At 49.5% G+C, this 25344-nt stretch overlaps 1 protein-coding gene across 4 annotated transcripts in view; it reads left to right on the top strand.

Annotated features, from left to right (window-relative positions):
• The first annotated feature begins 659 nt into the window (after nt 1-659).
• Nucleotides 660-25344, top strand: part of RNF152 (ring finger protein 152) — a 76100-nt gene continuing 51415 nt past the window's right edge. For 2 of the 4 annotated variants that reach the window (XR_008628608.1, XM_055128112.1), the window contains exon 1: nt 660-788. The gene's annotated coding sequence lies outside the window, so the exon portion shown is untranslated. Of the gene's footprint in view, nt 793-2049; nt 2114-25344 lie in introns of those variants that run through there. The other 2 variants (XM_055128113.1, XM_055128114.1) reach the window with 2 other exon arrangements.

Below are 25344 nucleotides of genomic sequence, written 5' to 3'. Positions count from 1 at the left end.
ATGTCACCAAAGAAAGTCACCCTCTTCCACTGACCAAAGTGCTGAGAGAGCAAGATTTGGGATTTTCTCGGCAGATCCAGTCACGCCCTCACACAAGTTAGGTTTAAGCTGCGGAGCCCTGCGTGGTACCAGGGTTGGCACACCAGGCCTGCATCTCCCTTCTTCCCGCACACAACTGATTCGAGGGACCCAGCCGGTGGGGGTGTCCTTTCTGGCCTTTGGGGATGCATCTTCTCATCACGGCTCGGGCTTGGCCCCCGCTGAAACTTGCCAGTTAGAAAGTGTCTGCGGAGACCGGCCCCAGGGCCTTTGCAGGCAAGGAGACGGAATTCCGGCTCGCTCGGTGGGTGGCGGGGTCGCAACGTGCAGAGCGCGCGCGGTCCGCCCCGGTTCGCACCTGATCGCCGCGCGGGGCGGGGGGCCGGGGGCTGGTGGGGGGCGGGGACGACCCCCGTCGCGGGCCTGGCCGAGGAGCAGCACTCGAGGGGGCGCAGGCCCGGGGCACGCGCGCGCGCACGCGGCCGGGTGGGCAGCTTCTCCCCGCCGACTGACCGCTGGGCCGGGCCCGGGGGCAGCGCGGGGTGGAGCCTCGGGGAAGGCGGGGCGGCGCGGCGGGGACTCGGCCTCCCGCCCCCTCGGAGGCTCAGTCGGGTTCGGTGCCGTGGTCTGGGCGGTGACACTGAACGCCGGGAGCCGCGCGCCCGCCGCTGTGTGGCCGCGGTGGCCGGGGGCAGCCGGGACCCCCCACCCCAGCGATGCTGTAGGCAGCGCAGAGCCCGCCGCCCGAGGTCGGTGAGTTTCGGTTTGTTTCTCTGCTCCCGGGGCCGGGGGGGCGGCGGCGGGGAGACGGGCGCGAAGGAGGGGGATGCCCGCGCCGCACCCGGACCCGGGGGGCGCGGGAAACGGGGAGCTGCCGGCCCGGCGGATCGGGGGGCGCGGGGGTCCCGGGGAGGGCCGCCGGCGAGGTGGCCTGGGGGAGTTGGGCTCCTCCCGGGCCCCGGTGGAGTTGGACCGGACCCCGGGCGCCTCGGCCGAGTCCTCGGATGCCCCCTGGCCGCCCGGGCCCGCGCCGCGTGCGCCCCCGCCCCGCGTCCCTCTCCGCCGGGGACCCCCGCACCCGCCGAAGTTGCCCCCGCGCGCCCCTCTGCGGCCCCGGGGACCCCGCCCGGGAGGGGAGGGCGCCGCGGCGTGCGCGGTGTTGGGGGGGGGGTCTTTGTGCGGCCCCGCGCGCCCCGCTCCTGGAAAGGGCAGCGGCAGGACAAAAGCCGGCCGGAGCGGCCGGACGCCGGCTGGCCCGGCCCGGGGTGCGTGCGTGGGGCAAAGAGGAGGGAAATGGACCAGAGCGGGGGCCCGCGGCGCGGGGGGCGCGGGGCGCGCGGGGAAGGATGCTCGCAGACGCCGCCCCGCACCCCCCGCCGGGCCCCGGGACCGGCGTGTGTGTCTCTGCCCCAGGACACGCGCCCCCGCCGGCCCCCGCGCCTTCCTGGCGGCGGGCTGACAGTCGCTCGCCCGAGCACCACCACCCGACGAGAACTTGGGGGGCGGGGGAGACTGCGGAGGAGTGGGGGGCGGGGGGCATATTTATCCGGTCGAGACAATTAGGGAGCGTTACGCCCCCCTCCGCCGCCGCCCGCCCTCCGCACCTGCCCCGCCGCGCTCGGCCCGCACCCCTGCGCCGCTGGCGGGGGCGCGCGGGTTCCCCGCTGCGCGCCTATCTAACCCTGACTGCGTGTGTCTCACTGCAGGCTGAACAAAGCTCGGGCTCAATTGTGCTTCCTGCTTGTCAGCCTCTTGCCTCCTTAAACGCGTCCCATTTCCACTGGATGTCACCGCGCGCACGGGGGGTGAAGGGGACTCGGTGACAGATTCAGGTAACCCCCCTCCCTCCCCTCCCGCATCCCGGCGTCTGCCGGACTGTGTCTGGGTCATTCGGGCAGCCGCCGCGTTGGCGCGGGCCCGGCAGGGGTGAATCCGCACCCGGATAAGGATTCTGAGCGGACGGACTGACGGACGAGGAGCGGTTCCCAACTCCGGGGGCAGAGCAAGAACCCACAGATGACTTTAATCCTTGCCATGGAAGAAGTCTTGGGGCGCAGGGCGTGCCCGGGGTGGTGTAAGTTCTAGCGGATCTGCTCGGATGGGGATTTGGATAGAACCAACCCGGAGACAGCGGTGTCTGCTCGCAGGGTTCGCCTCTGACTGACAATGCCCGCTGCCTGCTCCTGATTCAGTGTAACCCTGGCTGGAGTGTGCGGGGAAGGTCTGGCTGTGAGGTGGCTGCCCATTTGAGATTTGAGCGGGGGCTCGAAAAGGTCTTTGGTGGAGTGTGGTGACCTTCTCCGGGCATCCTGTTGTCGCCCCCACATGCTTGGGTGGCCTTAATGCTTGTGCGATCTTCAACAGGGGTGTGCCCTCGGGAAGCGTCTCGGGGGTGGGCTGGGGAGAGGGCTGGAAGGGAGGGCAGAGACCAGGGAGGAAACTGAGCTTGAGTTAAGTTTCTGCGTGTGCCGCCCTGGACCGGGCTGCCGGTCTGCATCTGATCTTTTCGGTTGTTGGCTCCTTTCCAAAATCCCTGGCCCGTGCTCTTCTTTCCAAGGATAGTTCTGTCTGGGTGTCAGCCTGTCCAGACCTGGGCTTATCTTGATGGAGCTCGGCGGGAAGCAGCGTAACCTTCAGGCCTACAGAAACACCTTGGCCTTGTCTCCTAGAGGGCAAGAGCCAAGGACCAGGGGCTGGGAAGGGACGAGGATTTCCCCCAGACCCACCCAGCACTCGACTTCACTCGGCAGCTCCAGTTCCCTGGCAGGAAGGGCCGATTCCCGCTCCCCACCCGTCCTGTTTGGCCCCACCCCACCCCCACCCCAATCCCTTGAAAATTGGGATGAGAAAAACTGGAAAGATTTGCCTTTCCACCTCCCCGCTAATTGTGGCAAGGTGGCTGGAGTGTCAGCTGCACAGGCCCTGCCTTCCGCCTGGAGCCTTCAAGACTGGCTAGAAGGGGAGCGTTATCTGGTTCCAGCGGAGACAAAGGCCAATGCTTTGCAAACATGGGATTCGTCCCGGTGCTGGGATAGATGTATTTTGACAAGTCATTTTTATGTCAGCAATAACGCTGGGCGTGGGCTGTGTTTCTGCAGGAGGTCAAGCCACGTGATGGGATAATAGGGTGTGTTATAATGCAATAGAAACAAAGGTGTGTGGTTTTTTTTTTTGTTTCAATAGAAAATAAATACCTCATGCACAAAATTCCACATGGGAAGACAGCTGCCTACACATGTAAACGCACGTCCAAGAACAAAGATAGCCACAGTGCAAGGTTGCCTTGCGCTGGGTTGTGTATAGTAATAAATCATAATACAGAGCATTGGATGGAGGTTTCATTTCCCCCCCCCCCCCCAAGGTGGAGAGTCCCCGCCCCCAGGAGTCTGCGGTAGTGCTCGGAGGAGGCCTGGAGGTTATTAAGCCAACCTTTGCCTTTGGTATCTGCCTGCTTTCCCCAACCTTCCCGGGATTCATTCAGCAACTGTTTAGCAAGCGCCTGTATCAAGAGGCTCTGTGATAGGGACAGAGGTATGGCGGGTGGGGGGCAGGGACGTGTGAGGAGAGAACTCCAGGGAGTGTCTGGGGCTCTGGGCAAATGAGCGGATTGTCATTTGCTTTGGTGGAAGCCAGGTTGAGGAGCAAGGAGTGGTCTTGGAGCTTGTGACCTGCCCTAGAATGCCTCCGAGGCCAGGGAGCTCACCAGGCTTTGTGACTGGCCGTTCCTGCGGTCAGCCCGTGACCTGGGCTCGGTGGCCGTGAAGCTCTTCCCCTGAGTTCCGCGTGCATGGAGGGATGCACCCGTTGTATCTGTGCGTCTGCTGGTGGAGTTCCTGGGACTGGACCTGTCTGCTGGCGGCCCCCGTTGTGCTGGACTCTGGGTTCTTGTTTCATCTGATTCAGAGGGCAGAGTGGGAGGAGCCGGGACTTGGGGCAGATTTCTTGGAACAACCGTGAGCCAGGTAGATGAGTTTCTGCTGCAAAAACCAGGCGTTACCCAATCTCCGGCCGCCAGGGCGGCTGTCCTCTGGCCCGGCTGTGCGTTGCCTCTAAGGATTGCATGTGGATGGAGGTGCCGCTCTGGACGTGGGGTCACTGCAGTGCTGATGGGGCCACTGGGGAGGCTCGGCTCTCAGTTCCATGACCTGACCCAGAAATGACTTATGCTGCTTCTGCCAGAGCCCGTCATATGACCCCATTTAACCACAATTCAATATTTCTTATGCTGAAAACGGGTAAGCCAGAGCGAGGTGAAGAGCACTAGGCATTGCTGCCAGCGACATGGCCCAGATGAGGTCAGAAAGTACGTGGCCACCGGCCTAACCAGGCGCTGTGGAGGCACTGGGTGTTGGAGGAGTATTGCCTGAAAGAAAGAAAGAAAGAAAGAAAGAAAGAAAGAAAGAAAGAAAGAAAGAAAGAAAGAAAGAAAGAATGAATGAATGAATGAAAGTGATCTCTTCAGAGCTGGAACCATCCCAACCTGTAGTTGCCTAATATTCTGTGTGAAGTTTTGTTTGCTAGGATGACCGTGCCCTGGCCGTCAAAGATCAGCGGATGGTTTTCTGTCTCTGTTTGAGTAGCTGTTTATTCCAGGAGAGCGTTCAAGGCTGATCTAGCAGGTTCTTTGCTTTTTGGCGTTATGTAATAGAGAGGCCTGACTGAGAGACTCTCTCTCCCTCGCCATCTGCCTCTTGTCAGGAGCAGCTCGGGGCCCAGGAAGGGTGGCTCGGCTCCTTTGGGCTGCAAGTCACTCGGGTGGGGGCCTCTGGGCAACAGGTAAGGCCGAGATGGCGGGGAAGGAGGACAGGACTGCGTGCAGGGGAGTTTTGTTACTTTGATGTTTGGAGAAGCAAAAGCAGTTTGAAGGAGAGACCTTTCTGGTCACCGGACTAGTGAGCGAGGGCAGAGTTCTGGGGCATTCCATGAGCTGCCGTGTTGGCTCCCCGGAGGAAGCTTTCCGGCCTTCCCAGGACGTTTGTCCTACCGAGAGCCGTGTAGACGAACTCTGGGTCAAGCAGTTTGTGACTTGTAGAAAGATTTGCTGTGGGTATTGCTGGTTCCGCCAATGTCATGGTGCCAATGCTGATCAGGGCGTGCTTGGCTCGGAAGGTTTGGGGTTGGATTAGGTGTTTCAGCAATTTTGGACTTGAACCGTATGGTATTGTTTCTGATTGTGTCGCTTACTTGCTGCTGTTGGTTCCAGCGTCACTGGTGACCTTGCTGAAGCCCTATAAAAACAGGTGACATGTGAAGGTGTCTGTGACTCCCGAGTCACAGCCACCACAGGACGTTGGTGTTGGTCTGAGGAAGCAAGGAGGCGGTCTGGTCCAGCTTTCCTTGAGAGAACTGGTATTACTTACGCTCACAGGATTTGGGGGTGTCTTGGGGAGCCGGTGCTCAGGGGTTCCGGAGTGGCAGAGAACACTCAGACCAGGGGAACAGCTGAGAGCACCAGGAGAAAACAGCGGCCGTCATCCAAGGCCTGTCCAAGCCAGAGCCCAGCAGGCCAGTACAGGTACCTGGGAGTTGGGCTTTGGGGTGACCCAGACGGGGGAGGATGAACCCCGGGGGACGAGGCACTGCTCATGGCACTGGAGTCTTTGCTTGGGTCCTATGGACTTAAGGAAGTGAGTGTGCAGGTAGAGGCAGAGCACTGGGAGGGAGGGAGGCTCTGCCTCTGCCCCCGGAAGCTGGAAGGGAAGAGAAGCCGGAAGGGAAGGGAGGCCGGAAAGGAAGGGAGGCCGGAAGGCAAGGGAGGCTGGAAGGGGAGGCTGTGGCTCTTCTGCTCCTTCCCGGGGCTCCAGGAGAGACCCTGCGTATTCCCAGGAGCCAGACTAAGTGTTTGAAATCAACTTTTGGACGGAACTAGGGTTTGTTTTCCATTTAGGGCTTTTCCTACTGGTTGATGTACTGTCACCTGAGATTTAAAGGAACCCACCAGCTGGGTGGCAGCTGGGTTTCCTGTGGGTGGCTCTGCAGGCCTGGCATTTCCTGGCCCAGCTCTTCCATGGCGGTGGCACAGTTAGACGGCGTGCGTGCGTGCGTGCGTGCGTGCGTGCGTGCGTGCGTGCGTGTGTGTGTGTGTGTGTGTAGGCGGGTGGGGCGAGCAGCTCTGGGAGTGGAGGTCAAGATTTTGCGTGTGTCACGGGCTTCTGAGTCTAAGACTTCCTTTCACAGACCGGAAGGGGCCGGGCTGGGTCCAGTGCAGTCGTGCCCCAGGGATGGCGGAGGCCAGAGGAGCCAGGCAGAGCCCTGGAGTGGAGCCTCTTTGCCCCTTTCTTCATCATCAACTTCTCCCTTTTCTTCCTGTCTACCCAGGACTTGCTGCCTCCTGTCTGGGTCCTTCCAGCATCTCACAATCCCATTGGATGCGGCTGTGTTCCTCCCTGGGATTCTGCTACTTTGTAGAGGAACTGGCCCTTCTCTGTAGCCTTTCCCCACCTTCCTTCATTTCCATCCCATTGCCACATCCTAGCCCAGAGCCTGATTTTCCCCTAGGCTATTAAGTGGTTACTTCACCTCCTGGCATTCCCACCCCTACTTTGTATTACAAAATACTATCACTGTTAGGATAATGGGCTCCTAAAATGGTTCATTTGTTTGGCTTGCCTGAGAAACCATCGCAGCTCCTGTTTGGGGGATGCAATTTCTACTCCACTTTGTTCCTCTACAGTTGTCCTCAACTTGACATTAGGTGTCCTTTCTAACCGTCACTTTTATTTTCACTTTGCCTGACTTGGGAACTCCTGTGAGAGCTGGGAGCTGGTGAGCCCACCATTCTCAGTTTCTTTGCAAAACCTCTTCTTAAATTCTGGATAATTCTGTGCCTTACAAGGCGTGGTTAAAGGTGCAACTCAGCTCTGAGCTCTTAAAAAACATTTCACCCCATCACGTTAGCCCATAGCAATCCTTCACTCCTCCAAAGATCTCCGGCAAAATTGCTTTCATCTCTCATTTCATTCAACATTCATTACAGCATTCTTCAAAGACTGTCACCGTGGACTGTCTTCTATTGCCTGAAATTGAGTGTCTTTTTTTCTTTTTTTAAAAAAAATTAATTTTATTCTACACCATGACTTACAGTACTGTTATTAATAGGTTTCATGCAAAAACCGTTCCAGTATACCCCCTCCCCTAGTGTCAGCTCCCAGAGCTTCCTTCTTGCTCTGGGCTCAGGTTGCACTCCTGATGGTGCTCAGGGGACCAAATGGGATGCTGGGGACCGAGCCTGGGTCAGACGTGTTCAGAGCAAACACGCTACCTGCTGTGCTCTCTCTTCTGGCTCCAGTGTCTTTTTTTTTTTTTTTTCTTCCTTCGCAAAGCCTAATCAAGCTAGTCCACATCAACTCTGGGGGTGTGTGGGATAGATGTCCATCTTTGCTGTTTCTGTTGGCGAGCCGGAAACCACAAGGTCCCCAGTGAACGAAGTGATTCAGCTCCTTGCCCTTTGGTGCTGGCCACGGGTACGGTGGAGAAGGAGAACAATAGGCTAACAGGTTTTCTGCAAACTCCTTAAAGATAGAGGCTGCACGAGCGAGCGTCGACCCGCTTTGTATTCTCCACCAGGCTCTTTTCTTGCACGGGGCTCAGTAAATACTCCATCACTGATGAATCTTTGATAACACAGAAATGATTTTGACCTACAGCGATAAAGGAATTAAAGGTGCTTTTGCCCTGAAAGGAAGACCTGAAGGGATTTGAGAAGGGGAGTGACTTACTTTCCTGAGCTTCACCTACTCGCATGAAGAACGATTAAATGTTGAATGAAATTAGAGCTGCCTGGCTGCAGTGCACACAGCGTTCGGCGTTGGTCGTTGGTCGGGAGCGCGGTGTGTTCATGGAGGGGCATCGTTCTAACAGGTGAATTGGTATCGGTGCTCCCCTCTGTGCATTCAGTGCCCCTGCGTTCAAAACAACGAAAACAAACCAGAGCCCCCTCCTCCTGGTGACACAGAGGAAGCAGCATTTGAAGTTTCCATCAGGCTCTACCCCACAATCGAAGGGAGCATTCTGTGGGAGCATTCTGTGCTGGTTAGGTTTGCCCTAAGTAGGGGACAAGTGCCCACAACAAGCCACCACATGTCCCTTCATAATTAGCTTGTGGCCATAAACACCTCTGTGACAGACATCTGGTTTACCTCACTCTTTGAATGCTCATTCACAGGATAGAAACTCTTCCTTAGCACTCGAATGCTTGATCGTTATGGATGGTATTATGAAAGAGGAAATGTGTTCAGCTGCTTGGAGAAAATGACCAAGAATACATTAACATCAAAATAATGTTCTCAGTTTGAGGAAGAGTGAATGGACCTGAGATATATGTCTCAAAAACAAGTATGGGGGTGGGGTGGGTGGGTGGGTGGGTGTGATATATATATATATATATATATATATATATATATATATATATTTTGCAGTTGTGTTACTCTAGGGTAGGTTTGCAAATTGCTTCCTTACAGGGTTTAATAGAAGAGTAAAAGTAATTGGAGAACAGGGACTTTGTTTTGAGAGTTAAACTTTGTCTTGAAAATTGTCCCTTGATTCTATGAGACCTCAGAATTACAGTCCTTGAAGTGAATAATAGCGGATTCAGCCATGCAGGTAGAGAACCATCCTTAACTGAGCTAAGGATCTGTATCCAATCCCGTCCCACTACACCCACATGGCAGAAAGCCAACTGAAATCTACCTGTTGGCCTATGGTGGTGAGTATAATTGCACTCAAGGTACTTGAGGATTGAATACATACCCCAGGTTATGCATATGAAGGCACTTCTTCATTTATCTGAACATTAGATGCTTACTATTTGCCAGGCCCTCGTTCTGCACAATTACGAATAAAATTCCTACCTTGGCATAGTTTAACATCTGAACAAACTCGTAATTTAGCTTCCTGCATTTTTCCAGTGACAAAAAATAATGCATTCTAATGGATGCTGTTCATCATCGCCATTTTATTCCACATTGCCCAGTCACCAGCCTTGGGGATGGAGTCAGGAACTCTCAGGGTGAACAGTTACGGTCTCCGCTGAGCCACGGCTCAAAGCATCCAAAGAGAGGGGCTGGAGCGACAGCTCAGCGGGTATGGGCCTTGCACGTGGCCGACCTGGGTTCGATTCCCAGCATCCCATATGGTCCCCTGAGCTCCACCAGGGGTAATTCCTGAGTGCAGAGCCAGGAGTGACTCCTGTGCATCGCCAGGTGTGACCCAAAAAGCCAAAATAAATAAATAAATAAATAAATAAATAAAAATAAAAAAAATCGACCAAAGAGAGAACCACATCCAAGCACTAAGGCTCAGCATGAGGATTTTGTTTTTCCTTTTCAATCGAGACACCATGATTTACTGAGTTATTTGTGATTGAGTTTCCGTGTCCCAGCGCCAGTCTCTTCACCAGTGTCTGCTTTTCTCCACCGATATCCTCAGTTTCCCTCCTGCCCCCTACCTGCCTCTGTGGCAGGCACCTTTTTCTTTTTCCCTTTTAGGCAGGTGCGTATCACCTTACCGCCTTCCAGCACCCACGCTGCTCCAGAGTAAGCACTTTCCTTCACCTGTGTTCCCTTCCTGGTCTTATTCCTGCTCATACATTCCTGTTTTGCACCCCCCTCCCACTATGTTTCTTCGTGTCCCACAAATGAGCGAGATCTTTTGTGTCTGTTCTCTCCCGATTCCCTTCACTCAGCATGTTACTCTCCAGATCCATCCGCGTAATAGCAAGTTGCATAATTTAATCTTTTTTTAGGGCCAAGTAGTACTCCATAGTGTATATATACCACAGTTTCTTTATCCAGTCATCTGTGGGGCACTGGAGCACTTGGGTTATTTCCATATTGGGGCCATCATGAGTAGCGCTGCAATAAACATAGACGTGCAAATGTCTTTTCTGCATTGTGTTTTTGGGCCTTCGGGGGTGTATCCAAGAAGTGGAACTGCTGGGTCATATGGAAGTTCAATTCCTGTTTTTTTTGAGGAGTTCCCATATTATTTTCCAAAAAAGTTGGACCTGTCCACATTCCCACCAGCAGTGAATGAGGATCTCTATCCCGGCCTCCAACACCAACCCTGGTTGTTGTTGTTATTGTTGTTGTTGTCCTTTTAGATGTGTGCTAACCTCTCTAGTGTGAGGTGATAGCGCATTGTTGTTTTGGTTTTCATTTCCCTCAGATTAGCGATACATAGCATTTTTTATTTTTCATATTCCTTTGACCCATTTGTCTTTTTTTGAGAAAGTTTCTGTTCAGATTTTCCCTTTTTTAGGTGGGGTTGGATTAATTTTCTTGTAAAATTCTACCACTGCTTTATGTTTCTTAGATATTAACCATTCTCAGATGAGTGGTAGGTAAATATTTTCTCTCCGTCTGTGTGTGTCTTTGTATTCTGGTCACCATGTCCTTTAAGGCTCAGAAGCTGATCATTTAATGTAGGCCCAGTGCTTTGCTTCCACTCACTTGGCCAGTGGCGTTGAATCCCTTAGGGATGCGTCATCTGCCTTCCATATCCTGGAGAATTCTGCCTGTGATTTCCTAAGTGCAACTTACGCATTCAGGTTTGATATTAAATCTTTAATCCAGTTTGATTTGACTCTTCTGCCTGGTGTGAGAAAGGGGTCTGTATTCATTTATTTGTGTGTACAATCAGTTTTCCCTACACCACTTGTTGAACTGGTCTTCCTTGCTCCACTGCATGCTTTTTGCTTCTTTATCAAACTTTTAACTGTCCACATGCCCAGAGATCTGTTTCTGTATTATAGATTCTATTATTCTGATCAGAGAGTCTGTCCTTATTCCAGAACCACACTGTTATTAGCACAGCTTTATAGTATTTCTTGATGCTGGGGAAAGCAATGCCTTTCATCTCTCTCTATTTTTTTTAACCCCAAGGATTGTTTTGGCTATAATGTGAAGTATTGGATAACATTGGTTTGCCTTTGCTCCTCCTGCAGACAGCTTAGGTTTATTGAGTTACTCCCTTCACAGTGCTCCAGAGGCACACCCAGTTCCATCAGGCACTAATGGTCCTATATCACTTTTCTCTTTCCTTTATGTCCTTTCCGTGGTTTAGTAATGTCCTTTTTTGTACAGACACAAGAAGACAGTTGATGCTACGCTTTTGTAACATGAGAGTTAATTGACTCCAAATAATATTTATTCCTGGGCATCCATCATTTTTTGTAGGGAGCCATTTTACCTTACTGATCTTATCCTGTCACTATTTGTTTATTTGTTTATCACTAGCTAACCCCATGCCACACCTAGCAAAGGTTGCCACTCCTAATCTTATTGATCTTATCCTATCAACATTTGTTTATTACTAGCTAAAGCCCGTGCCACACCCTGCATTTCTATTGGGGGGGTCCTGCGTACATACAATACCACCTCCTCCCAGCAGGGAGGTATAAATACTGTAACTGCCATAGAATAAACGCCTTTTCTCCCTCCTCCCTCCTCCGGGCTCTGCATCTGTTCATTCACTATGTCCCCTTCTCAGCCCCAGGAAGGGTTCTCCCTGCTGAACAGAATGAGACCTCCACATCAACTTCCACAATTTTTATTGACTTAAGCCTCAGTTATCTTTACTTTACTTCCTAACACCCTCAAAAGGAGGGTCAGGACTGGAGCATGTGGCCAACCCGGGTTTGATTCCCAGCATCCCATATGGTCCCCTGAGCACCGCCAGGAGTAATTCCTGAGTGCAAAGCCAGGAGTAACCCCTGTGCATCTCCAGGTGTGACCCAAAAAGAAAAAAATGAAAAAAAGGAGGGTCCTAGTGAGGGACATGGATGAACCCAGGGCAAACTGTAAGCTACCCTGGCATTAAAAAGGGACAAGCTAAGTACCATAAGAAGTATAGTAAGGTGGGGCTGGAGAGATAGCACAGCGGGTAGGGCGTTTGCCTTGCACGCGGCCGACCCGGGTTCAAATCCCAGCATCCCATATGGTCCCCTGAGCACCGCCAGGGGTAATTCCTGAGTGCAGAGCCAGGAGTAACCCCTGTGCAGAGCCAGGTGTGACCCAAAAAGCAAAAAAAAAAAAAAAAAAAAAGAAGTATAGTAAGGTAAGAGCACAGTCATGGAGCAAACTCTGTCATGACCCAAAAAGAAGTAACTGAGAAATAATCCTGATGGGGTTAGGAAAGACTAACCTGGCCCGAGGACTTTAGTCTGATATATAGGGAGATGTCCCCAGGAAGAGCCACTCTAAGCTTAATATAGCTCTTACTGTGTTCATACAATATGACTAGAAATATTAGTAAGAAGTAAATTTACTATGATTGTTTAAATGGATTACTAGTTGAAGAAAGGATAAAGCAATACACCCTAAATGGGAATCCCACCCTTGAGCGGATCTCCTAGTAATCTGGAGTGCTGAACCCCCAGGTGAGATAGGAGATTTTGTCCTTGAGTTAATCTCCTAGAAGAACTTCCCCTGAAAGGAAGGAGGGACTGTTTAAGTCATGATTTAGTTTCAGTCATAAAATGATCAAACACCCATCCCTCCTCCAGCGCACATTTTCCACCACCAGTGTCCCCAGTATCCCTCCCGCCACCCCCACCCGACACACCCCTGCCTTTATGGCAGACAGTTTGAAGGAGGGGCTTTACATGTGTATTGTTGTGATAATGTTCAACCCCACCTGTTCGTACCCCCAGCCTTCACATTTTCTATGTAACTATGCTACAGTAGACAAGTAGGGAGGGAGTATACACATCACTGATTACCAACCAGCCTGTGGCCCTGGCCCTTCCTTGCCTGCTGTGGGCCGGCGGGAAGAGGCAGTTCTCAGCCACCGAATGCACGTGTCAGGCACCTACTCCTTGAACTTGCAGGGAAGGCGAGTTATTATTTCATATGAATTTCAGGGGTGTTTGATCTATTTCTTTGAAAAATGTCATGGGCATTCTTCTAGGGAGTGCATTGAGTCTCTGTAATGTCTGGGCAGTATGGCCATTTTGACAGTGTTTATTCTTCTGATCCATGAATAGGGAATGCGTTTCCATTTTCTCCTGTCCTCTTTTTCCTTTTAGTAGTGTTTTGTAGTTGTCTTTGTATAGATCCTCTATTGTTAAACTGAATCCTAGTACTTGATTTTCTTAGGCATAATTTTGAATGAGATTTAAAAAAAATATTCTTATATTTTGTTACCTGCACATAGGAAAGCCATAGATTTTGTAGGCTGCAGCTTTATAAATACATTGTTTCTAGGAGATCTTTTGTCAAATCTTTATGGCTTTCTAAATATAATATAATGTCATGTTATCAGCAGATAGTGAGAGCTTGACTTCTTTTCTTCTCTGACTGTCCTTAATATTGCTTTCTTGCCTAATTGCTGTGGCCAGTACTGCCAATACAACATTGAATAGTAGTGTTGAGATTGGACAATCCTGTCCTGTGCTTAATCTTAAAAGGGAAGTCTTCCAGTTTTTCACCACTGAATATAATGTTTGCTGTGGAATAGTGGCCAGTGGCTTTAATGGTGTTGAGGAAAATCCCTTTGATTCCTATTTTATGGAGAGCTTTTATCATGAATGCATACTGGGTCTTGTCAAAAGCTTTCTCTGCATCTATTTATATGATCATGTGATTTTTCTTTTTCTTAGCACAAGGAATTCTTGTGTATGTCATTGTCTTTAAAAAGTCTTTGTAGGGCTGGAGTGATAGCACAGCGGGTAGGGCATTTGCGGATTTGCCTTGCACGCAGCCGACCAGGGTTCAATTCCCAGCATCCTATATGGTCCCCGGAGCACCGCCAGGGGTGATTCCTGAGTGCAGAGCCAGGAGTAACCCCTGTGCATCACCAGGCGTGACCCAAAAAAAAAAAAAAAAGTCTTTGTAAAGCTTGGTTGAAATGGTACCTCAGGAGGCTCCCGGGGATGGAAAAGATTCCAAAATAGCTGTGTAGGGATGAGACACAGCACAGTGAGTAGGGCGCTGGCTTTGCATGCAGCCAACCTGGGTTCAATTCCTGGCATTCCATATGGTCCCCCCAAACCAGCAAGGAGTAATCCCTGAGCATTGCTGGATGTGGCCCCCGGCCCCAAGCCAAAAAAAGAGGGGGGGGGAGAGAGAGAGAGAGAGAGAGGGAGGAGAGAAGAAATAGCTGTCAGGTGGTGGGACCCACCTTCTAAAGCACATGTAAGCACATGTTCTCTTTTCTCCTCTTTTCTCCGTGGCCTCCCCACTCTTCCCAGGTAAAGCCATGGTCGTCTGGTCATGGAGCTCTTTTTCCTAGGAACTGACTTCTTGGGGGTTGGGTGATGCACTGATGCAGCTAGTTGGGCAAGAGGATACCTGGTGACGAGGTGAGTGGGGGTGGGGGATCTTAAAATCTTGGGACCCTGAACAAATAGGTGACTCTCCTGAGTGTTGTCTTCTTGTCCTGTGACTCTTGTTTCCACCCTGGAGCAGGTCTTGTGAGCAATCTCAGTCACACGGAGAAGACAGTATGACCTTGACAAACCTTTTGCTATGGGTCTGCTTTTTAGAGTGGAAGGGTTTTTATTTATTTACTTTTTTAAAGAAAGAGAGCTCTGTACTAAAGGCTGCACATATAACATTAATGGACTGGAGCAATAGCACAGCGGGTAGGGCGTTTGCCTTGCATGCGGCCAACCCAGGTTCGATTCCTTTGTCCCTCTTGGAGAGCCTGGCAAACTACTAAAGAGTATCTCGCCCATACGGCGGAGCCTGGCAAGATACCTGTGGCGTATTTGATATGCCAAAAATAGTAACAAGTCTCACAGTGGAGACGTTACTGGTGCCTGCTCGAGCAAATCGATGAACAATGGGGTGACAATGCTACAGTGCATATCATTAGTAGGTTTTGAAAAATATTCCCTTTAAATAGCGTAGCAGTGGTGTTGGTTGAGCTTGGTGGGGCTGCTCCTTCGTTGGTGCTCAGTCCAGATTTGTTGGAAAAGTGGTGGAATCAGTGTTCTCTGCGAAGCAACTTTGAGGGCTGAGTTTTTGCTGAGGCTGTGTTGTTGATGATTATAGGATTTTCTTTTGGGTTCTGTTTGAAAATGCTTAAATCTGGTCCCACTCTGGTTGTGCGCGGCTCTGATCCTTGGAAGGCTGTGAGCTTAAGCGCATCTTGAGTGCTTTGTTCTTTGTGGGGGAACGCCAGCGCGTGAGTTGCTTGGGTTTTGTTTGCATCTAGCGTGGTTTGGGAACCAGACCGTGATGGGTTTGACCGGGATGGGCATGCATGTGTCCATGGTCCCCTTGATTTCTTAGAGACATGTTCCTGACACATCCCTTTGTGTCTGCGCCGACTGTGAAAGGACCCAGGTCTCACCCCAGTGGGACTGTCCATGCCCCTCTCTGTCCTCCCAGCCTGTGGCTTTGATGACACCCGATAAGGCTCTTAAGTAAACTGCAGCCTTTTGGAGTCTTGAGCTGATGCCTCAAATGATAGCCTTTTGTATTTGTTCTTTTTCTTCTTGAGAAGTGTAATTGTTTATCTGGGGATGTTAGGTTGGTGCAGGCTGGACTTGCAGAAATTGCCAGAAACAGTAATTAGTTTGTTGGTTACCAGTTCTGTGAAGCCCGTGCACATAGCACCTGAAGGCAATTGCCAGACGTTTACGTCACCCTTTGAGTCAGATTCCCAGGAGCTCATTCTGGAAGCTGGAATACCATGTTCACTGGGGTTTCTGACGACAAGCCAGACCTCTTCATGGCCTGCTACTTTACCTTACAAAAACAACAAAAACACCCCAGCAAATATTGCATACATAGGAGGGAAATCTTTGGAGGCAAATAATTCATGTGATAGGTTACTTTCATTTCTGTACACGAAATGCTAACTGCATGCCCAAAGGGTTAATGTTTCTTGGCAGAGTCTGTTATGTACAGTTTTTTTTTTAATAAGTAAAGTCAGATCCATCAAAACATGAATCTTTTCCTACATCTTTTCCTATGGGTTTACACCTTAGAAGAATTTGTTTGATTTATAGGAAGTTGCAGAGCATGTGAGCATTTCCTACAGATTTATGTGTGGTATCTGTCCATGAAGATGCCAAACCATCCTTTTAATATGCTGCTTACAAGAACGCGCTTGGGAAAAGAGCTCCGTTCAGGCACTGTCGAATCTGGCCTGCTGGGAGGGCAGTGAGGGTCAGTGTTGATGGTCAGCCATGACCCAGGGCAATGAGGGTCAGTGTTGATGACTAGCCATGACCCGGCCACTTCCTTCTCCTCTGCATTACTTCAGCGCCTGATTTATTCCTTGCCTTGGATTTTCGGCTTAGGGCAGCAGGCCTAGATTTCCTTACTAAATGGACTAGATTCTGGTCGTCCGTTTCACATAGTTGGAAATCCTAGAAATGGGCTGTTGGCCTGTAGCTGGATCTGGCCTTTCTGAGAAGGGGCTGGTGCCAGGGGAGGCTGTCTCTAGATTCTGGAAGCATTTCTCACCTTTTATCTTCTCCTTTAGATTCTGACTTGTAAAGAGACAAATTTCTTTCTTTTATGAGGCCTTTTAGTGCTCGGTGACTGGTGGTGTTCGATATAATCTATAGTACTTAACAGCTAAATGCACTTTGTTTTCCCAAAGTTGATCGCAGTGAAAATAAGGGGAGACACAACCGTTTTAGGCTGAGTGAAAAGGAGAAGAAGAAGGTAAAGACAAATTGCAGGGACAGTCCAGCGGGTTGATCAAAACGACCGGTCGGTCTGGGTTTGATTTCCCGGCTCTGCACTTGATCCCCTAAGCAAGGAGTGATTTCCCTGAGCACAGAGCCAGGAGTCAGCCTTCCTAGTGCACAACTGTATCTGACCCCCAAACAAAAACAGAACAACAAAAAAGGAGGATAGATAACTTGCGTAGGAGCACGATCTATTTTCAAAATTTAACTTTAGCTTCAAAATCAAGAGCAGTTTACATGGTTGATGTTGGCTCTGCCCGTGAAAAGCGTCTCACCCAAAGCATCTTGAGATCATTCTTTTTCTGTTTTGCTTTGTTTGGGGGCCACACCCCGTGATGCTCAGGGCTTACTCCTTACTCTGCTCAGGTATTACTCCTGGCCCACTCTGGGGACCATTTGGGGTGCCAAAGGTCTAACCTAGGCCAGCCGTGTGAAGCAAGCATTCTTCCTATTGTACTGTTGTTCCTGAAGTCATTCTATTTGCTACACATTGACATGGAAACTTACCAGGTTAGTTTTCTTTCCCCTCTATCTTGGATTCTGGCACATTCCATGAGATCACGATAGTACAATAGTGTTTACTGTGCTCTTTAGGAGTGCTTTCCACACACTGGATAATTACCTGGGTAAGTAGAAGCTAAAGTGTAGGTGACTTATTTAGGGCCACAAGGCCACGGACAAAACCGGGCAGCCTGAAGCCTGAGCTGCAGTCCCTTTGCCAATTCACAGTTGGGAGCAGGCATTGGGAGAAGCAAAAATCCTTCTTTGAAAAACTCAGTTCTGTGCTCCACCATTCAGGAGCGAGCTGACTTCTGCACTGCCCCATTTGGGGGAACAGAGATGGATGTTCTGGGTCAACCATGTGCCCGGATCCGTTTGATGTAGACTTTTGAAGGCAGTGTTTTTGAAAGTTGGAGATGGTTCTCTTGGGAAATTTTGCAGTGAGATTTCCGTCGATTACCTGAGCTTTGCCCTGCACTAACAAGTTTCTCTGAAGTCTGGTGGTGTGAATTGTTTTCTCCAAGGACTGCTTGACGGAATGCCAGTGTATGTGGCTGTGTGAGAGATCCAGTCAGAGGCTGGGAGCTCACATTCTTGAATCTACGACTCTAAGTGTGTTTGAACGGAAATGCGTTTCACAAACCGGCTTCCTCTAGCTATTGTTTTCTCTGCACCAGAACTCACATCCTCTCCCACCGCCTCTGCCTTTGTTTGTGTGGTGCCCTCTTCCCTGGAACACTTCTCATTCTTCTCCTCTTCCCCTATTTCTGCACCCACTCCCTAATCCCCGACCCCTGTCCCATCATTATGATGAAGTTGACCTGTGTTTCTTCTGGCGGGGGCGGGGGGGTTCTGCATGCCCATTGGTGTTCAGGGATCACTCCGGTGGGGCTCAGGAGACCATATGGGGTGCTGGGGATTGAACTGGTATGAGCCGCATCAAGACAAGAACCCTACCCACTGTGCTAGCTCTCGGCCTTACATTTTCTTGAAGACTTAATCCCTGTTGACTTGGTCAGTGAATGCTCCCCCGACTCTCAAGCATAATTATCTGCCCTCCTCTTTGCAACCCTCTCAGATCCTCATACACCGGAAGCACAGTCTACCTCTGAGCTACCTCCCAGAGGCCTTTGTTCTTTCTAAGGTTTTGTTGTTGTTGCTTTGGGGGCATGCCCAGTGATGCTTAGGGCTTACTCCTGGCTCTGTGCTCAGGGATCACTCCTGGAAGGCCCAGAGGACCATGTGGGGTGCTGGAGATATTGAACCCAGGCCAGCTGTAGTGTAAGGCAAACGCTTCAGCCCCGCCTATGTTCTTTTTGTTTCCACTTATGTTGTGCGTGAAAATGCTCCGTATCGTGGCTTTCCCCAGTCCATTGTGGATTTTCTTTCCTTAGGAACCTCCGCTGGGCACTCGGATGAATGAATGAGCAAGCCAGTGAATAAACAAGCTCTTGTTAGGATTGATTAGATTGATTGCATTTGTTGGGAATGATTAATCAGCGTGTATGTGAGTGACAAATGGTGGCACACCTGAGCATCGACTCGTTACATGACGGTGGCAACTGACTAGATGCTACTAATGATCTCAGCATTATTGATACCAGGGGTGAGAGTTGGTTGCTTTGGGCTTCTTAGTGGCACCCCTCCTCTCTGCCTGTGCTCCAGAACAATTGTCTGGTTGGGAAAGTTCCCTGGGGTCATGTGACTGGTTCTCACCCATGGGGCGTGTTTGGAAATAAGGAGGTATAGGGGTGCTTGAGCTTTTTTTTTTTTTTAAAGCCAATTCTATATAATTCAGTAATACGACTCCAAAGCATTGATCTAAAGGTATTTGTCTGTGAAAGTACTAATTGGAAAGGAGTTTTGCACCATGTATGTACAGCAGCATTATTCACAAAAGCCAAACCATGGAATTGCTTACACATCTGTACGGATGACTGGGTAGGGCCGCTATGGTCTGTGTCCTCAACGGAATGCTAACCTGTCATGAAAAGGGATGCATTTGTGTCTTTGGGGACAAACATGGGTGGGACTTAAAATAGATGGATGTAACTTCACTCGTGAAATAAGTTAGGGAGTGGAAGACATTTATTGGTTGGTTTCACACGTGAGGAATACAAGTTACTAAAGGAAACGGATGGACAAGAAACAATGATAGTAACTCCTGCTCTCAGTGAAAACGACAGTGGTTGCTCGACGGAAAGGGGACGGGGAAAGAGGAATGGTTCGAGGGGTCTCTTGGGTGATGCTCGACCTTTGGTGGCAACAGTTACACATGCGTGGAGTGTGAAGCTGAACCCCCAAATTCCGTAATATGGTAAACCATTTGCCCACAAAATGATGAAAATGAGAAAAACAGCGGCAACGCTTCAGAAGTCGAGATGCCTGCTTTTCCTCCCTCTCTCTGATCTCCCGGCCAGCTGCAGGGGACACCAGCGGGAGCCACTCTGGAGCTTGAGGCAGGGAGGCAGGGCTGGGGGAACGTCAGCCCACAGGCGGCTGAAGGCCTGCTCAACACGTGATCTGGCTGTGGTGCGGGGCGGGACGGATCCGGGTGCTTCCTGTCAGCTGCCCTCGGTCCACCTGCCCATATGCTCTGCCTTTGAGTGAAGTTGTGCCCTGGCAGGAAAAAGTTCCCCCACCCCGGCCTTAGGGTGAGGTAGAGCCACAGGAGGATGGAGCCTGGCTTCTGGGGGACAGTCTGCAGAAGAGCTGCCTTTTCCCACTGCATGGGCGTGCACGGTGAAGACCTCAGACCATCATTAGGCCAGGCCAGTGACGTGGTGGGGCACTTACTCGGAGCCCGCTCACCTTCCTGACCTACTTTTTTTTCTGACCTTATATTGAAGCTGTCATTCCAGTGTGCCAAGCAGTGAGGATGGACAATTCCAGCCACAGGAAAGGGAGGTCTCCCGTAGTTCTTGGGTATTTATTCTCAGTCCACTGGCCATCAGTCTTTTTTTTTGGCCACACCTGGGCTTATTCCTTGCTGTGCGCAGGGATCACTGGTGCCAGGGATAGAGTGCAGGTCGGCTGCCTACAAGGCAGGCGCCCTCCTCACTGTACTATTACCTCCCAGTCTCAAGGCTTCCTTTACCTTTTATAGTTGATCAGAAAATAAGATGATGATAAATGTGCATTTGTTATTCCGACCACTTTAATAATTCTGACACGTGAATAACGAGCAGCTTTGAGCCATAAATAATTTTAGTCAAAAGTAATGAAACATCAAGTGTCTAGCACTTTGCATTTCACTGGGTTTGACTCTTTCTACACCACTAAGATAAGGTATTTATGGCAATTTGTGTGTAATGTGTTTTCACATTTGTGTGTGTGTGTGGGGGGATGGGTATGACAGATGTTGATATCCTGCAATCACAGCTGTTCCCTGCACCATTAATAAATAAATCACCATGTGAAGTGATGGGCCTTGAAATAGATTCCTGTATGCTAGGTCCAGTTGAATATGGTGGGTAAGCCTTTTAAAAAGCTGAACCCAGAAGCTTGTTTATCAAAGTCTGGTGTGTGGTTGTAGATTTTTTTTTTTTTTTTTTGCAGCAATCAGTTGTATCTGTGGTCGTGTTGATGCAAAGTGCTTCTCATTCAGTCCCCGTCTGGATGACAAGAGTAGGGTTGTTTGTGGGAGACAATGGTTATCTGTGGGGGAGCCTGGACAGCTGAAGGGTTTGTGTTTGACTCAGTGGCCCTGGTGCCTGCTTCCCCTGCCCTCCGTTCAGTCTGCTGAGCAGAGCCATTGCTGCTGGCTTCCACCCTGCCTGCCTCCAGATTCTCCCTGTCAGAAACGGAAAATCTGGCTTGATCCCTTCAAGGGGGTCAGGTTTTTCTTTGAGTAAAACCTCTGCCAGGCATCTTAACTAAATATATCTGATTCTTCTGGGTTTTCCCCTTGTAGAACATTTTTACAGTAATAAGACCTTGAATATGAATGTGCTAATTAGTTTCCAGCACTGAAAGTGTTTGCCATATGGTATATTCATAATTATCAATTTTTTTTGGGTACTATCTTTTCTGGGGGAATTGGATATTGGTCCACTCTTGGTTGTGCCCCGGGATCACTCCTGGCAGGTTGGGGGACCCTATGTGATGCTGGGGATTGAACCCAGGTCACCCACATGCAAGGCAAATGCCTTCTCTACTATACAATCTGTCTGGTCTCATATTTCTTGACATTTACTTAATAGGATTGCAATTCCAGAGCTGGGCTTAGAACCTAGGCAGTTTGACTAAAACTCAACCATGAACAACTTTGTTATTGCATATCTCACACGATTCAATTAAAAAAAAAAATCCCAGGCAGATTGACTTCAGTGTTTACACTATGTCATTACAGTATGCCACCTTGGAATGTTCATTCTTTGAAAATTCTGTTCTGGCTGGGGATGTGTCTTAGTGGAAAAGTGCATGCTTTGTATGAGGTTCTGTATCCTATCCTTCATACACACACACACACACACACACACACACACACACACACACACAGCACCCAAAGACTCAATTTCTGAGATGTGCAGTATTTTTGTGACTTCAGCTAACATCTTATATGGTCATTCAATGGAGTTATTGATATGCTTGCTTTATTTTACATGAGTTGGACATCATTTTCAATGTCAGCTGTCACACTCGTGTCTTCCATAACTCTTGGCACAATGCTTCCTTATTACAAAGGACTAAGTTAGCGTGTTAGCCTGATTATTTTCATAGGTCTGTACCTTCATGAGGTTATTCATGTAGGAATGAGGGTACCTAAACAAGGAACTCAAATAGGAGGTGGTACTGGATGCAGTAAAATTGGTGTTCAGAGGAAGAGATTCTGAGTGCTACTAAAGATCTGCTCAGGTATTTAGAAGGGGTGCGTAGGAAAAAGAGCTTGTGAGGCTGCCTTTGGAGGGGAGGTGGTCATGTGGACACAGGGGCCTGTGGAAGGACATTTCAGCAGCTGCCAGGTGGTAGGGGAGGGTGGCTCTTGTCTTTTGTCCAGCAGCTAATGTTTAATGAGTATTGTGAGCCCACCTAGTAGGAAAAGGATTAGAGAAGGTGGCAGGAATGGAGATTTTGGGATATATTTGGTCGGAAGCCATGGGAGGTTCCAGGGCTGGGAAGATCTTGGGTAGGGAACTGTTTCCAGGCGCTTCATCTGCTAGTAATTAAGATGGATTGGAGCATAAAGGCATAAAGACAGGAGCCCCTTGGGATCCAAAGAGGCTAGACCTGACTCCTCAGGAAGACGGGAGAGAGGAGGCCCAGGAGACCGGGTTTTATGGCAGGGAGGTTGCAATGGGAAGGATGCATGAAGCAAACACCTTGCAGAGACAAACTTAGTTGGGTTTGGAGATTACGGAATGAACAGTGAGAGGGAAATAGTTTTTTAGGTCTGAGGTTTGAAGGTGAAAAATAGTAACAAATGCAAAATTGCCAGCAAAAGATGAGATGTGGGAGAATTGAGAGTTGACTACAATTGGAAATGTAGGAGAGAGGTGAAAACTGTGTGTGTCTGAGAGGGAGAGGGAGAGGGAGAGAGGAGAGGGAAAAGCAGGCAGAGAGAGAGAGAGAGAGAGAGAGAGAGAGAGAGAGAGAGAGAGACTCACAAGCAGGCCTGCATGAGGACATAGGTGAAGAGAATGGCAGCAGCAAAGAGAACAACGTGTTTTCTGGAGGGGGCGATATCTCTGATGTATTGAAAGAGTGACCTTTGACTTCATGTGACAATGTAGCTCCATTTATATTGTATCCCCAAATTGGTTCTGAATTCTCTTAGAGTTAAACTATTTTATAGACCCCCCCACCACCACCACCGCCCCTGCCCCTGCTGCCCGGTGGAATATCGGGAAGCTGGCGGGAAGCCCTTCTCTTCCCCTACTTGCCTAACTCATCATCCCTCACCTACCCTCCCGTTCAGTCCCTAACTGTTCCCTTTCCCAGCCCTTCTTGGAACTCCTGGCGGTTTTGGCTGAAAATGCCCTTTGCTGCCGCCTCCATCTCATAGACTTGAGTCTAAGTCCTGGGCTGGCTGACCGCTGATGGTGTAGACGGGGACACTTGCGAGGGCGCCCCAGACACCCAGCTTACTCTTGTTTCTTTCATCCGTAAATATTAGCATGAGCAGTTACTCATCTGGCATCTTTGTCTGGCTCTTGATCTCTTTAAGGATTGCAGTGACCTAACGCTTCCTTTCTGATCCCCCACCTCCCCCCCAGCCTAGGGTGTCGACTCTTCTTGCTACTGGGTGGTTAGGGTCTGTCTTATCAAGGGTCTTCCCGTCTCTTTGGGCCACATCCTGGTAGCTGAATTTTCGTGTCTAGGATGAGAAGTCCAATGTGTGGGTTACTGCCAAGGTTGGGCTCTGCTGCTGTTTGCCCACCATTCTGGAGACTTACTGGCTCTCTGGATGGGCCCGTTAACTGCACTGCGTGTGCAGTTAAAACAGTGAAGCAGTCACAGTGGGCAAATTGCTGTGTGGGTTTGCCTTTGGTTTCAAATCGTAATGTGCGGGGATATAGGTTTTTAGGAACTAAAATATACTTAGAGCCCAAATCAATAAAAGAGTAGTAGAAACCTGAAATTAGTTTTTCCATTTCTAGAATTAATTTAATCAGATGAAATTCACTTAGTATGGCATGAGGAATGGTCGTGAATAAACAGAGTGAAACTACACTAATAAAATAGATTAGGAAAATACTTTGGGGAGTGCAGCTGCTTTCATTTTCCTTTCATGAAGTTTGTTTACTAATATGATCTACCAGCCTCAAAAAAAAAAAAAATGCCCAGCAATTAGTACCAGTGAGTTTGAATCTGCAGCTTAGAGTCCTGCCCTGTGCCACTTTCTCAGAAAACGAGCTTGCTTTCTTTGGGTGATGAAGAAGGACCGTATTCCTTCAGAGGATGTGTTTTGTGGACTCTTGATCATACCTGCCTCTGGTGTTATCAGGATGTAGGATCTTGGTAGAAAAAGGAGTGAGCGATGGGGACAGGAGACACCAGCTTGCTAGGGCTCACGTGTGAAAGCTGCACAGCTTTCTTTGGGAGTCCGCGTGTTTGGGTCATACCTGGTGGTTCTCAGAGGTTACGTGGCAGTGCTTGAGGGACCATATGCCAGGATGAAACGGGGGTCAGTTGCGTGCAAGGCAAACAGCTTAACTCTTGTAGCATCTCTCCAGCCCTAGACAATTTTGAGTAAATTAAAAAATGCTGCATGTTTTGAATTGAACTTGCAGTTTTTTGTGTGAAAAAAAGAAAAGGCAAAGAAGCTGCAAAAAATTTTATTGAACAACTGCTCAAGCTGAGACATTGGGGCACCCTAGAGGGGGAGTCAGGTCAGCCCAGGGCTGGCCCAAACAGAGCCACTTGCTCCCACACTGCAAAGTCACCTCCATGCTGTCATTGTCTCAGGACTGAGCTTTGTCCAGAAATTAACCTGCTGAAAATTCAGGTGTGGAAGTCTTTGTGATGGAAATCTCCTGACTTCTTCAGAGTCCAAATAGGCTACCTTCACCCAGCTCTCTGTTATTTAGGAAGCTTAGGAAGTCATGCCCACTAACCACCTCCGATGCCACATAAGCTCATCTACTCATCTTACACCAGAGACTCATATCTCAAAAGAGAAAATAAATAAAATTTAAAAAATGCCAAAGAATGATTGCCTATCTGTTGTTGACAGTTCTTTCAGCCATGGCTCTCATGAGGCTTTGTATGAATTGCCAATTTAGTTTTCATGATAATTTTGGACTTCGTTTTTTAGATTAGCCTACTGAAAAGTTCAGTGGTTGGCTCAAGATCATGTTATACTACTCATGTGGCAGAACCAGGATGGAGACCCCAGATCTGCCCAGCAGTGGTTAATCCACCAGTCTGTTAAAACTTTGCAGTGCTAATAATTTAAAAATACCAGTAAAATGAAGATGCTATCAGAAACAAAACATACTAACAATAAGTGCCTTGACTGTTATTCTTTTGCTCACTCCAAAGATGAACATGATATTAAAAATGGAATACAAAAAATTTTGGGTTTAGTCACTCTGTTCAAGCCATAATAGAGTTGTAATTAATTATCTTATGGTGGCTATTTTGTTTCTGCACCAGAAATTCATCTGGAAATTACAGTGCAACAAATCGCCGCTGAAATCATGATGGTGGCAATTATG

Source organism: Sorex araneus, chromosome 2 (assembly GCF_027595985.1).
Source record: "Sorex araneus isolate mSorAra2 chromosome 2, mSorAra2.pri, whole genome shotgun sequence".
Classification (NCBI taxonomy): Eukaryota; Metazoa; Chordata; class Mammalia; order Eulipotyphla; family Soricidae; genus Sorex; species Sorex araneus.
The sequence above is the reverse complement of the archived record's forward strand: the minus strand, read 5'-3'. Positions and strand labels throughout refer to the sequence as shown.